We start from the raw sequence: 16074 nt of genomic DNA on the forward strand, positions 1-16074 counted from the left end.
CTAAGAAATATTAAACAAGGGAAATAAGTTTATTTCCCTGGAGAGAATCAAATGTCATACATACACACAGGATTTTCTATTTTGAGCTTCTCCAGTATTGCAGGTCAACAGAATAAGCTCAAGTCATGAGAGAAAGAACAATTTGCTGTTCTCTATCCCTGATGGGATTAAAATATCACTATTTGGCAGTGGTCTACATAAATAAATTACTTACAGCTGCATTAGAGATTTTTTTCAATTCTATAATTAGAACAAGTTAAAAAAATTTGAATAAACTTTTAATAGAATAATACAGTAATTATATTCCTTTATTTCTTTTTCTAATGAGGACAGCACATTTTAATTTTATTTATTTAATTTTTTGAGATGGAGTTTCCCTCTGTTGCCCAGGCTGGAGTGCAGTGGTACGATCTCAGCTCACTGCAACCTCTGCCTCCCGGGTTCAAGTGATTATCCTGCCTCAGCCTACCACGTAATGGGATTACAGGCGCCTGCCACCACACCCAGCTAATTTTTGTAGTTTTTTAGTAGAGACGGGGTTTCACCATGTTGGCCAGGCTGGTCTCGAACTGCTGACCTCAGGTTATCTGCCCACCTCTGCCTCCCAAAGTGCTGGGGTTACAGGCGTGAGCCACCACGGCCTAGCCAGAACATTTATTCACTAAACAAATATTGATTGAGTGCTTCCTATGTGCTGGATACTGTTTTATTTCTGAGGTTATAGCAGGTAACCAAACAAAAATCTCTGTTCATTACAAAGCTTATTAATCCATGCAGTTTTTGTTTACTCACTCTGTTCTGTGTTATTTTTCATTTCAAAGGTTCATGTAATTTGCAGTTTGTTTGAACATATGATTGTCAGTATTGTTCCTTCAAGCCTTGTTTTTGATTAGAATGGCTCACATTTTCCTTTTCTATAGCTAATTTAGTTACTTCTTAAGATACACTGTTATAACTAGGACTAGATTTTAAATAAAGTAATTCCATAAACACTGGAGAGTGTGGGTAATTTTTTTTCTTAGTTGGAAGCTGTGTGCTTCTTGCTGGACTAAAGCAGAGGATGCAAAGATAGAGCTGCAGAACTGCCCCCGAGGAGCAATCTGTCTGGCTGGGATGAGGTTCCCTCATCAGGAAATGACCCGCTCCCAAAGGCAGGCCTGAGCGGGACCTTAACTAACTTGTTTTTCAATCCCCTGCTAGTCTTTCTGTAGGGAAAGTACTAAAGTGACAGTTTATCTCTAGACTCAGCTCACAGGGGTTTCCAGTGCTTGGGGTAACCTTATTAAGTGGGTGGTCCAAATGAGGGCCCGGTTATTCATTAGGCACTAAGCATATGCTTAGGACACCAACAACAGAAAAGGAAACAAAAACATGAGGGAGCGTTTTGAAATTATTCTGAAATTTGGAATTAAAACAACAACAACAACAACAACAAAAACCAAAAAACAAACAAACAAAATCCTCATGGGAGCACCAGAAATTCGTAAAATGTCCTCACACTTGTTTTCTAAATATGTATTTACATATGGGTTGATGAAGGCCATAACATTTTCAGCACTGAGGATGCCAAAGGTCTTAATTTGGTCTGGGTTCTTAGGGTCAGAGCTGATGATAACATCAAAACTTGTTCTGATTGTGATCTTTTTTTTAAAAAAAAACAACCATAAATCAAATCATCTGTTTATCCTGGCAAAACATTCCAGTGGTTCCAAGCACATTGTACTTAGAATACAATGGAAACTCTTTGCCAGGGTCTGCAGGGCCCTGTATGATCTGGACCTGCCTACCTCTCCAAGCTCAACTCCAGCCACTGTCTCTTTTCTATATGGTCCAGTCACATGCCTCTCCTTTGACTTTCTCAAATAGGGAAAGCTTGCTCTCATGTCAGGGTCTTTGCATTTCCTTTCACCTCACATGCTCACCTCTTCCTCACTTTTTTTTTTTTTTTTGAGACAGAGTCTCGCTCTGTCACCCAGACTGGAGTGCAGTGGCGCAGTCTTGGCTCACTGCAACTTCTGCCTCCTGGGTTCAAGCAATTCTCCTGCGTCAGCCTTCCGAGCAGCTGGGGCTACAGATGCGCGCCACCATACCCAGCTAAGTTTTGTATTTCTAGTAGAGATGGAGTTTCACTATGTCGACCAGGATGGTCTAAATCTCTTGATCTTGTGATCCACCTGCCTCGGCCTCCCAAAGTGCTGGGATTACAGGCATGAGCCACCACGCCCGGCCATCTTCCTCATTTTTTAGGTCTCAGTATAGCTGTCACCACCTCGTAGAGGCCTTTCCTGTCCAACCTAGCAAAAGTTGCCCTACCCCTCCTCCCACCCTCTATTTCATTACCTTGTTTCCTCCTTGGCAATTGCCATTCTCTCTGTGTTTGCATATATGCTTTGTCTCGGAATGCAATCTCTATGACCAGGGAAACCCTGATGGTCTTGGGGCATCACTATATGATGGTCAGGATATAGCACAGTACCTAGCACATTTGCAGATTCTCAAATATGTATTGGATAAAGGAATGGATGAATGACAGAAACATATTTTCAACTGTGTCTGTTTTTGTCTTTTCCTGTTTATACCTCAGCTCTTGGTGGTCTGGCTCTTTACCCTATAGTTCTGCTCAGAATGAGATATCAAGCAAGATATGAGCTCTACTTACAGGTCTTCATGTTACTCCTCTTGATTCCCTGTTTTACTTTTGTAGTTCAGTCTTCTATTACCTCTCAACCATCCTAGTATAATGACCTCCAAAGTATTTTCCCCAGTTCTGGTTAATTCTTTCTCCAATCCTTCCTTTGCATAGCCTGCAGAGAGCTTTCTAAAACATGGTTGTAATCATGCAAAACTTTCATGGTGCCAAGCTCTTCCAAATTCTTTTTCTAACCCTAGCTCTCAAATCTCTATCCACAGAATACAAAAACAGCCCTGAGGCCAGGCATAGGGGCTCACACCTGTAATCCCAACACTTTGAGAGGCTGAGGCAGGAGGACTGCTTGAGCCCAGGAGTTCCAGATCAGCCTAAGCAATATAATGAGACCTCGTCTCTACACAAAATTAAAAAATAAGCCAGGCATGGTGGTGCATGCTGTAGTCCCAGCTACTCAGGAGGCTGAGGTGGGAGGATTGCTTGGGCTTGGGAGGCAGAGGTTGCAGTGAGCCAAGATCGCACCATTCCGCTCCAGCCTGGGTGACAGAGTGAGACCCTGTCTCAACAAAACAAAACAAAACAATAGAAAACAGAAAAAACAGCCCTGAAAAAAATCACAATGATTCTGGGAGGATTCTTCCAAAGTCTTCTGCTTTGATACTTTGCATGGTCTGATTCAAATTCTCTGTCCTTGTTATATCCCTAGACACAAAATTTCACTAACCGCAGGAAGGTAGGTCACATTTAATTACTCTGTGGGACTAATAGTGATATACAGCAGCTATCAACTAACATAACGATTTAGTTCTGGCTTGGAGGGCTGGGGTAAAAATTGCGGGTGTGACCAGTGCTCATTAGGGGATAACTGAGTTGGTTGAGCTGCTTTTTGTCCCATTGTTTTAGTCTGAGAAATACATTCAGGAGAAAGGAGGTTTGATTAACTACTCCTGCAGATAAGAACTACTCAAAGCCTTTCATATTTTCAATAATACAAAGCTTTTGCTTTAGAAGTTGCAAATCTGAAATACATGCACATTCGAACAGTTTATTCACTGCCCCTCCAGGACAGCAAAAAAGCATGTGTCCATCTGCAAGGGCTATGCCACTCACATTCTTTAGTGGAAAGGTTATGCTTGTCTAGTTATGTAGTCTAGTTCAGTAGCTATCAAGACTGTCTTATATATGTCAGATTGTGTGCAATTGCCCAATCACTTTATGGTGTAGCAGCCTCTGGTCCCAATGATTAATTTCAAACTCTTAAGCTCTGAGTAACAATTTTGCATGACAAAGTTAGCATTTTATCATTCCAAGAAATTAAATCTGCTACAGGCTTTCCATCCTTAATCCACAATAATGACTACAGGGTTCAAATCTGCATGCTTGGATAGAATTTTCTTTTTCTTTTTTTTTTTTTTTTGAGATGGAGTCTTGCTCTTGTTGCCCAGGCTGGAGTGCAGTGGCGCGATCTCGGCTCACTGCAACCTCCACCTCCCAGGTTCAAGCGATTCTCCTGCTTCAGCCTCCCAAGTAGCTGAGATTACAGGCATGTGCCACCACGTCTGGCTAATTTTGTATTTTTTTTTTTTTTTAGTAGAGGGGTTTCTCCATGTTGATCAGGCTGGTCTTGAACTCCCGACCTCAGGTGATCTGCCCGCCTTAGCCCAAAGTGCTGGGATTACAGGTGTGAGCCACCACACCCGGCCTGCATAGAATTTTCTGATGACTTGCTAGTGCTTCTCCAGCTCCTCATCCTATACTACCCCCTCATAAACACACATGTAAATGGTCTTGCAAAATTAATCACACTCATAATAGATATACAATGTAATTTCCTACCTAAGTAGTTACAGTAAAAGAACTCATAATCACCATGAATGATGCCACCTCAGATTACCTTAAGACAACCACCTCTTGTCCTACATGCATTGGTACAATTCCTCTTTAACTACTCTAAGCCACTTGTCTCCCTCTTGGATTATATGGCCATGTTCTCTTCGAAATTGGAAACCAACCTATTTGAACATTCTGCCTCTTCAGGCATAAAAATCAACTCATCAAAATAACTTTTTTTCCTGTTCTAAACCTTTTTACTTGAGACTACTCTTACTGATTTCCAATTTGCAGTGTAAGCTTTTTTTTGCATATTTCTTATTATACCACCATCTACAAATACTAACAATAATTTATCATCATGATAACTAAAATTTACCATAAAATTTGTTAAAAATAATTGGCAAGGAACTGTTACCAAAAATCATTTAATTATCAGTGCTCTCTAACAAGACCTCTGTGTTGGGTTAAAGTACCAAAATTTAGGGAAGTTTTTCAAAATTGAAACTGGATAACCTAAGGTACAGAATGCTTTAGGCATTAAAAATCAGTGATTATATTTTGCTCATTCCTTTTCTTCTTTCATTCAACTGCAAAATGTCAAACATTTACTCTCAGAGGTCTAGCACTGTACATATCTAGCCAAAATCTATCTATACTATGCTATCCAAAAATCAAACCTTAAAAATCAAAACAGCTGCCTGCTTGAGTATATACTTAATTGTTTTTGGAATGTCAGTGTCTACTTTGACTAAATAATAACTCTAAAGAGAAATAATTTATGGCACCTACAGAATGATATGTATTAATTCAATAATAAAGATCTGTTAAAATCATGCAAAAATTTTTGATGGTGATGGGAACTCATGTACTTCAGCGTCTTTACTTCTATTACTACCATTATGTTCTGAGTTTGAAGTGTTTCCAACTTTTTTCTAATAGTCATCTAAAATCTTCAAAGCTAGTTCCTAAAAAGCTAGACTGCTCCAAGAGACTCTTTAAAGAAGTGCTTGAAGCGCTTGCTAGTTGTATAAGTGCTTTATTTAAAAATTGAATTGTAAGGTCACTTTTATATATGCTATCATAATTGCTTTTATAAAATAAATTTAGCTACATATAAGTGAAAAATGTCCTGCCTCATATAGTAATTGGTTGCGTTAAGTACAAGATGAATCTCTATTACAATGTATAAATGCACAAAAATGTACAAAGAGTACACAAAGGAGAAAAACATAAAATTTTAGGGAAAGACTAAAATGCAAATTACATAATAAAATACATTAAAAATGTTAAAGTCAGTATTAGTCACTAAATACATACTATGGCTATTATAATAATTGTAGAATATCAGGCTATGTGAGGAGGCTCAATAAACGACACCTCTGTTTCCTGCCAATTTTAAAGCAGTTGAGATATGAAAGAATAGTCTGCTAGTAGGAAAGCAAAGTTTACCTTTATTATTCATAAAGTTGATTGGAAGATATGGCATCTGCAGGCAAGTACTTCCTTCCTAGTACTGAGCCCTAGAATGAAATTGACTGACACATCAAGTCCTAGACTACCTGGACCTGGCAGACCCTCAACCATGCCAGAGTCTACTTTATGAAATGAATGGCATAAGGAATGGACCAGAATGTGTCCTTCCTCTTTGCAGGCAGCAAGATTCATAGAAGGGGCTGGGCCAAGTAGGTTCAGTTTTGTTTTCTTCCCTCAACCTCAACAATCACTAGGAGGCTTCATCATTGGGGTGAGATCACAATGTTCTAACATTGTTTTCATTACTCAACAAATGTTTCTAACAAATGTTTTCATTATTCAACAATGTCTATGATATGTATCTATATTACTACTGTTGCAGTAATACATTCATTTTACATGCTCTGTAGTCTCCTGTATTTTAATATATTGCTTGCCTATTCTGTTTTCCAATTTTTTACTATTGTAAAAGATGTTTCAATGAGTGTTCTTGACAAATCTCATTGGGTACATGTGCAATAGTTTGTTTTTGGGGTATTTACCTAGAAGTGGAATTTCTGAATGGAAGTGAATAAAAATATTGTATTCATTTTAGATGAAAAGTGGAACTTGATAGAGCACAATAATAAAGTAACTTTATTCTCCTAACTCCCCTGCACCTAATCCTCATGTTATTCCTTAAAGTCCATCCTGTGGACTATTTGTTCTCTGCTGCTTGGATGAAATATTTTGCAGGTTTTAAACATTTTAGTACTTTTAGACTCCATTAGTCATTTTTAATGATAAGAACAATCTTCATTATCCCTGCTACTCACAAATGGGGAAAAAAGAATAATCTCCATTTTTAGAAATTAAATGTCTAAATCAGTGCAATACTAGATATTATGAAGTGTATTTATTTAAATTAAAATATTTATTTAATCTTCTTTTTACCTTTCTAAAAAATTTATTTTTTTTAAATTTTTTATTTACTTTTTTATTTTTATCATACTTTAAGTTTTAGGGTACATGTGCACAAAGTGCAGGTTTGTTACCTATGTATACATGTGCCATGTTGGTGTGCTGCACCCATTAACTCTTCATTTAACATTAGGTATATCTCCTAATGCTATCCCTCCCCCCTCCCCCCACCCCAAAACAGGCCCCAGTGTGTGATGTTCCCCTTCCTGTGTCCATGTGTTCTCATTGTTCAATTCCCACCTATGAGTGAGAACATGCGGTGTTTGGTTTTTTGTCCTTGTGATAGCTGAAAATGATGGTTTCCAGCTTCATCCATGTCCCTACAGAGGACATGAACTCATCATTTTGTATGGCTGCATAGTATTCCATGGTGTATATGTGCCACATTTTCTTAATCCAGTCTATCATTGTTGGACATTTGGGTTGATTCCAAGTCTTTGCTGTTGTGAATAGTGCTGCAATAAACGTATGTGTGCATGTGTCTTTATAGCAGCATGATTTATAATCCTTTGGGTACATACCAAGTAATGGGATAGCTGGGTCAAATGGTATTTCCAGTTCTAGATCCCTGAGGAATCGCCACACTGACTTCCACAATGGTTGAACTAGTTTACAGTCCCACCAACAGTGTAAAAGTGTTCCTATTTCTCCACATCCTCTCCAGCACCTGTTGTTTCCTGACTTTTTAATGATCGCCATTCTAACTGGTGTGAGATAGTATCTCATTGTGGTTTTGATTTGCATTTCTCTGATGTCCAGTGATGATGAGCATTTTTTCATGTCTTTTGGCTGCATAAATGTCTTCTTTTGAGAAGTGTCTGTTCATGTCCTTCGCCCACTTTTTGATGGGGTTGTTTGTTTTTTTCTTGTAAATTTGTTTGAGTTCATTGTAGATTCTGGATATTAGCCCTTTGTCAGATGAGTAGATTGCAAAAATTTTCTCCCATTCTGTAGGTCGCCTGTTCACTCTGATGGTAGTTTCTTTTGCTGTGCAGAAGCTCCTTAGTTTAATTAGATCCCATTTGTCAATTTTGGCTTTTGTTGCCATTGCTTTTGGTGTTTTAGACATGAAGTCCTTGCCCATGCCTATGTCCTGAATAGTATTGCCTAGGTTTTCTTGTAGCATTTTAATGGTTTTAGGTCTAACATTTAAGTCTTTAATCCATCTTGAATTAACATTTGTATAAGGTGTAAGGAAGGGATCCAGTTTCAGCTTTCTACATATGGCTAGCCAGTTTTCCCAGCACCATTTATTAAATAGGGAATCCTTTCCCCAGTTCTTGTTTTTGTCAAGTTTGTCAGACAGTTGTAGATATTTGGCATTATTTCTGAGGGCTCTGTTCTGTTCCATTGGTCTATATCTCTGTTTTGGTACCAGTACCATGCTGTTTTGGTTACTGTTGCCTTGTAGTATAGTTTGAAGTCAGGTAGTGTGATGCCTCCAGCTTTGTTCTTTTGGCTTAGGATTGACTTGGCGATGCGGGCTCCTTTTTGGTTCCATATGAACTTTAAAGTAGTTTTTTCCAATTCTGTGAAGAAAGTCATTGGTAGCTTGGTGGGGATGGCATTGAATCTATAAATTACCTTGGGCAGTATGGCTATTTTCACAATATTGATTCTTCCTACCCATGAGCATGGAATGTTCTTCCATTTGTTTGTATCTTCTTTTATTTTTTTTTTCTGATTTCTTGATTTTATTTCAAAAGTACACAAGGTCACAAAACTAGAGCAAGTTGTTTTTCTTAACAAATTTTGTTCTTACAAATTTCAAAATCTTCACCATTGGATATGTAAGCCAGAAATCATACATACGAAATCTGAAACTGACACTGTCAATTCTATACTTTGCACACGTGAAGTATCAGAATATTTTCCTCAGTAGTACAGGTGTATTTATCACTAAAATTCCCAATTAGGGAAAAGAATAAGTGAATGAATGAATTGTGGTTCTCTTAAAACTTGTGTCATTAAATAAGTTAGCAGAAAACACAAAGTTCTGTTTTGATGGAGCTTTTAGTCTCGATGACTAAAACCAAACCTAACTGATACACACTATATTCTTAAATTATAAAAGAAAATAAATTATAAAAGTTAACCTTAATGAATAAGAGGCTGGGGTTATCTGCTATAAGATAAATGACCCGCCTTCCCTAAAGATAAATAAACTGAATCACAATTCACAAATGTGTTTATTATTCTTTCCTGCTTCTATAACATTTATAAAAGGAATTTGTGCTCAGTTATGGTCTATTTTAGTGTTAAAATAGGTAAATGAGTAAGAAATCCTATTGTAGAACATGATGCCTTTATTGCCGGAATATCCAAAGGCATTCAAAATATTAAAACTTGCCCAGAACATTTACACTACTAAACACAGGAATGTTATAAAGATATATGTACATATATATATATATATATAATATGTAATGTCACAAGCCACTAAGAAGTTAAAATTGTGCCAACATTTTCTACAAACTACTCTTTACGTGACACATCAAAGCATTAACCACATAAAATATGAACTTTTTCTGTTCACACTGGAATAAGGCATCTGAAAGCCCTAAACACTGCTGAAGTGAAAATTAGAAGAAAAAACTCTTAACATTCACATACCATCAAATATACATGCTGCACGCACATGAAAGACACTGAGAATATTTTTAAGAAGCCACACATCACAGAATTTGATAGTCAACTTCATGCAATGAGTTCCTTTTATATTTAATCAAAAGGTTTACTTGCCCATTTACTTGTTCCAAATTTCCAAGATTAACTCTTAAATTTGAAAAAGTATCTTTTTAATAAAAATCAGGTGTCTCTTTATGTCCATGACCTATATGGATAGTGATTTGGATTTTTTCAATCAAACTCTCCCTAAGATACACTCAGGCTGTGTTTCCATCTTAGAAAGTCCATGGCAGAGAGCTCAAATTAAAAAGAAGCAATTTGTCCAGAATAATTGGTTACTGTCATGAATAACAGACATTTTTGGTGGTGGGGGAGTGAGAGGCTCTCTAATAAGGGAATCATATTTGTTAACATTGCCAGTAAGAAAAAAAATAGCTGTAAACTACTCCATATTCAAAGTACAGAACTGGCTGGATGCTGCGGCTCACACCTGTAATCCCAGCAATTTGGGAGGCCAAGGCAGGAGGATCTCTTGAGCCCAGCAGTTTGAGACCAGCCTGAGCAATAGTGAAACCCTATCTCTTAAAAAAAAAAAGTACAGAACTACATATTCTACAGTATCATTTCTCTTCAAATTATCCTCTGTAACCTAAAGAGATGGGTGGTATCAAGTCTCTCAGTTATAAAGTAGAATAAAATGGCTTTGCGGTTAAGATGCAGTACTGGGCTGGGCGCCATGGCTCACGCCTGTAATCCCAGCACTTTGGGAGGCCGAGGCAGGCAGATCACGAGGTCAGTAGATCGAGACCATCCTGGCTAACACACTGAAACCCCATCTCTACTAAAAATACAAAAACTTAGCCGGGCATGGTGGTGGGTGCCTGTAGTCCCAGCTGCTCAGGAGGCTGAGGCAGGAGAATGGCATGAACCTGGGAGGCAGAGCTTGCAGTGAGCTGAGATCACGCCACTGCACTCCAGCCTGAGCGACAGAGTGAGACTCCATCTTAAAAAAAAAAAAAAAAAAGATGCAGTACCGTCCTTGACTGATCTAACTGAAATGCTTTAGTAATTTTCTGTTCAACTACTTGATTACCAGTAGTAACTCGGGAGCAAATATTTGATCTCTGGTTCAACTAAATTATCAGTGAGAACTACTTGAAAATATATTGGTACTATTTGGCTGACAGAATTTTATAGTGAGACATAAGCCTTTAAAACAATGTCCTCCAAAATATGAAGTATATGGGAAGAAAAGTCTTGTTCCTCATGTGTTATTAAAAAAAAAAAAAGGAAGGAAAGTCTTATACGTGTCCACTTTCTATGATAACTTCTACTTAGATCAATAGGATAATGTTCATTATATGAAAGTCAGGAATAGGAAGAACCAAAACTTTATTATTAATGTTCTGTTTATTTACTTATTTTTATAATATTTTATAAATAAACTTTATTCATATAAAACAGTCCAAACATCTGACATTAAAAAATGGCTACTGTTATAAAATCAGAAACATAGTCAGAGTGTTGGGAATATTGAAATTTCTAAATCTTTATGAATAACACAATTGCTTAAGTTATATCCACAAAGAACAGAAAAGAGGCAAGCTTGAAAATGTGAGGATAGAAAGGTATCACAGTGATGTGTTTTTAGAAACAGTACCTTCACCTCTAAGCACCTTTCAGGTAAGTGATAGCTACCTCATAGGCACCAGAAATTCATAACAGAAATTAAATTACCCAAAAGGCACAGATGAAAATGTTAACACGAGTATAAAAGTAATTTTATGTAAGGTTAAAATCTATTTTTAAAATGCTTCCAAATATGTAAAACTATACACAAATCCATTACACATTCAGCTTAAGTTTACCATTAAAAAGCGTACACACAATACTCTAACTGTAAATACATGCCACCGTTTATAATGTAGCATTTACCACCACAGCACTCAAAGATATTAACAGAAACCAACTCCCTACTAAAATCTAGGGAAAGGTTTTAGAGCTAGTGAAATAATTTATTGCAGACTGTATTTATTATAAAGAAACTGTTGGTTCATTCTACTATATCCACACTCCCTCACAATCTTAAGGGAAATACAATAAATCCACTTTCTTCTCCTAAAATGATATTTAACACATTTGGCAAGGAGGAGTAGTCCCTTTATTCCTTTTTCTTATCTTTTTTTCTTTTTCTTTCTTTTTTTTTTTTTTTTTAAGAATAAATCACTTTCACAAAACTAAGACTCAAACTTTTTCGAAGCTCAGCTTGATTTGCTGGAACTACACAGAGACATGTTTGATCACACAACAGCAACTGTACATCCTCCCAAGTCTGGAATACAGAATTGATGGAGGACACTTAACTTTCTTAAAATGTATTTGATTATTCTGCATTTATGATAAAAATATCATCCAGGGATTATATTCAAGAGGGTAAATTTAGGATTACATGTTTCTAGAACATATAATATGTAACACCATCCAAAAGTAACAACAACATAAAGCACTGAAACTGAAGAACCACTTAAAATTTAGAATAAATTAGGAAATTTCAATCTATAATTGTCAAACAATAAATGAGTTATAATATTTTTCTAATAAGAAAAATATCACTTGGGAACTATGAGATACTACATCCTTGATCTGGCTGGCCATCATTTTGAAGACCACCACAGATCTCAAGGCATGAGACTACTCACCAACAAAATCTATCCCTGCTATTGCACCTAGTGTCATCTCAATATGTGGCTGACAGCAAATGCTCTAACTTAATCTGATAGATGCTCCTTTAGCATATAAAAGAGCTTGCTAAGTCCCTATTACCTGTAGCAGTCTATCAGCTAAATATTTAAGAAGTCATTTCATAGACAAGGTTTATGAATGACTTAGAAGTAAAATTAGTAACTTCTAAACCACTGTAGTGTTTTCTATGTTTTTAGAGATATTCCAAACACAGAGTTTTCAAAGGAGCTGTAAAAACAAGTACAAACATACATAAGTAATTTTGTCATGGATGTTTCTGTACTAATTTGGGGGAGACAGGTGGGCCATAAATAAATGAAATACACATTCTAAAAATAATGGTAAAAATTATCAAGTACCACTTTCAGATGGTTATTCAAATCAACTTGGTATGCAAGTAAGTACACCAATTTCTTCACCTATGATTTCATATTCAAAGTGCTACATCTTAGGCACTGATAAATTTAGAAAGCTTTATAATCAACCTCTTAAAGAAAATCTAGCTTTTTCAGATGGTAAACTTGTCTTTACTAACTTTAATGCCTGTAACTATTTCGATATAACCAAACAAAAATTTTTAAAAATATATTCCATACAGTTCCTGATTAACTTATTTTTTGATATATTTTGAGGCTAGTAACAAAATTTAGACCAGAATAGGTTTTCATATATCAAAAAAAGGAAAGGAACACGGAGAGCACAGATGAGACGTACGGAGGCTCTATACTATAGACCCATCCTTGCTCTGTGCTGGAATCATCACAGGAATCGCGCCCATTCGACTTAGATTAGGGGCAGCTACCTTAGCAGGTGGGAGAGTCGGACTCTGAGGAGCGCGTTCAAAGTCTTCACCTGGTACTTGGTTATACTGAGTCTTAGAATATCCTTCCATGTTGGAAGGAGACATGGATCCCAGGGATGAATGATTACTACCGATGTGGCTTCTGGCAGTGGACGTACGGCTCTTTGGAGGCGGCACATCTTCCCTGATATGGTGATGAACTTCCTTTTAATATTTTTCTTCTCTGCGCTTTTTACGACAGCAAAAGATAAGACCAATGAGCGCTAGAGCAAGCAAAGTTCCTATAATGGCTCCTGCAATTAGTCCAGCTTTATTTGAAGGAGGGACAAAGTTTAGACGCAGCAGGCACGGATCAGAGCCCACTCTGTTTCTAACTGTACAGCTGTATGTCCCAGAGTACTCAGAAGAGGCATTTTTTACAGATATAACAGATGAAGTCATTTCTGCTAACCATGAAGTGGGCATTTTCTGTGAGTCAGACAATTTTTGCCACTCATACTGTAATGGAAGTGAACCTTCTTTTGGTTCACATTTTAGTTTAAAGTCATTTCCAATTTCTTCTGATCCATCAACGTAACATCTTGCACCTGAAGGCTTAACAAGAACTACCAGATGAATCTTCTTATTTGCAACACCAGGAGCTTTTTTCACTTTGCACTGATACTTGCCAATATCTGACAGCTGTAAATTCGTTACATTTATTGATGCAGCACCAGATTGGAGATCATTACTCGTAAAATGTACTCGGCCTTTCAGATCTGGATAGTTGTCATCATAAATTTTGTCTCCAGAATATAAAATAATCACTTGATCCACCTACTGATTATCAGCTGTTGATATCAGCCACTAGATGTCCAGCGGTCCCTGGTCTTCCGGGCTCAGCGTAAATTTGCATGGCAGATAGGCAGTTTCCCCTTTGGCTTTTTCAATCATCTCTTCAGGAGTAGTGATACTCAAACTTCTGGCGAAATTCGCGACTCCGCACAGGAGCACGAAGCGCAGCAGGAGCGCCATGGTGGCTGCCGTGCCGTGGGCAGCAGCTGCAGGTAGGCGTCTCTCGCTCAGGGTCCCAGGCTCCCTGCACCTGGCGCGCTCCTGAGTCAGTATCTTCTTTTATTTCATTGAGCAGTGGTTGGTAGTTCTCCCTGAAGAGGTCCTTCACGTCCCTTGTAAGTTGGATTCCTAGGTATTTTATTCTCTTTGAAGCAATTGTGAATGGGAGTTCACTCATGATTTGGCTCTCTGTCTGTTATTGGTGTATAAGAATGCTTGTGATTTTTGCACATTGATTTTGTATCCTGAGACTTTGCTGAAGTTGCCTGTCAGCTTAAGGAGATTTTGGGCTGAGACGATGGGGTTTTCTTGATATACAGTCATGTCACCTGCAAACAGGGACAATTTGACTTCCTCTTTTCCTAATTGAATACCCTTTATTTCCTTCTCCTGCCTGATTGCCCTGGCCGGAACTTCCAATGCTATGTTGAATACGAGTGGTGAGAGAGGGCATCTCTGTCTTGTGCCACTTTTCAAAGGGAATGCTTCCAGTTTTTTCCCATTCAGTATGATATTGGCTGTGGGTTTGTCATAGATAGCTCTTATTATTTTGAGATGCGTCCCATCAGTACCTAATTTATTGAGAGTTTTTAGCATGAAGCGTTGTTGAATTTTGTCAAAGGCCTTTTCTGCATCTATTGAGATAATCATGTGGTTTTTGTCTTTGGTTCTGTTTATATGCTGGATTATGTTTATTGATTTGCATATGTTGAACCAGCCTTGCATCCCAGGGATGAAGCCCACTTGATCATGGTGGATAAGCTTTTTGATGTGCTGCTGGATTCGGTTTGCCAGTATTTTATTGAGGATTTTTGCATCAATGTTCATCAGGGATATTGGTCTAAAATTCTCTTTTTTTGTTGTGTCTCTGCCAGGCTTTGGTATTAGGATGATGCTGGCCTCATAAAATGAGTTATGGAGGATTCCCTCTTTTTCTATTGATTGGAATAGTTTCAGAAGGAATGGTACCAGCTCCTCCTTGTACCTCTGGTAGAATTCGGCTGTGAATCCATCTGGTGTGGATAAAAAATTTATTTCAATAGTTTTTGGGAAACAGGTGGTTTTTTGGTTACATGGAAAATTTTTTTAGTGGTGATTTCTGAGATTTTTGGTGCATCCATTACCCAAGCAGTGTACACTGTACCAAATGTGTAGTCTTTTATCCATCACCTCCTCCCAATCTTCCCCCTGAGTCTTCAAAGTCCATTATATCGTTCTCATGTCTTTGTGTCCTCATATATATATATGACATTTTCTTTATTCAATTGTTTGTTGATGGGCATTTAGACCAGTTCCATATTTTTGCAATTGCCAATTGTTCTGCTATAAACATGTATGTGCAAGTATCTTTTCTATATAATGACTTCTTTTCCTCTGGGTAGATACCCAGTAGTGGGATTGCTGGATCAAATGGTAGTTCTACTTTTAGTTTTTTAAGGAATCTCCATACTGTTTTCCATTGTGGTTGTACTAGTTTACATTCTCACCAGTAGTGTAAAGTGTTCCCTTTTCACCACATCCATGCCAACATTTATTATTTTTTGATTTTTTAATTATGGCCATTCTTGCAGGAGTAAGGTGGTATCTCATTGTGGTTTTAATTTGCATTTGCCTGACAACTAGTGATATTGAGCATTTTTTCATACATTTGTTGGCCATTTGTATGTCTTCTTTTGAGAATTGTCTATTCAAGTCCTTTGCCCACTTTTTGTTGAGTTTTTTTTTTTCTGGCTGATTTGTTAGGCAAGTCAGACACCAGGGTTTGATTTAGCTCTGAAGCTCTAGAGTTCCACATAATTTCCTTCCATGAAGGCCATAGCTATGATCAGCATGGAGCAACTGAGGCTTTGCTCCAGGAAACTAACTTTATATGATGCATACATTTCTAATGAAGAGTTTTAAAGACTTTGAAATTGTAATTTTTATTTCATTTATA

At 37.5% G+C, this 16074-nt stretch overlaps 1 pseudogene; it reads right to left on the reverse strand.

Annotated features, from left to right (window-relative positions):
* Positions 1–13004: 13004 nt before the first annotated feature.
* LOC100582367 lies at positions 13005–14099 on the reverse strand (annotated as a pseudogene).
* Positions 14100–16074: the final 1975 nt, after the last annotated feature.

Source organism: Nomascus leucogenys, chromosome 3, assembly GCF_006542625.1.
Source record: "Nomascus leucogenys isolate Asia chromosome 3, Asia_NLE_v1, whole genome shotgun sequence".
NCBI classification, from domain to species: Eukaryota; Metazoa; Chordata; class Mammalia; order Primates; family Hylobatidae; genus Nomascus; species Nomascus leucogenys.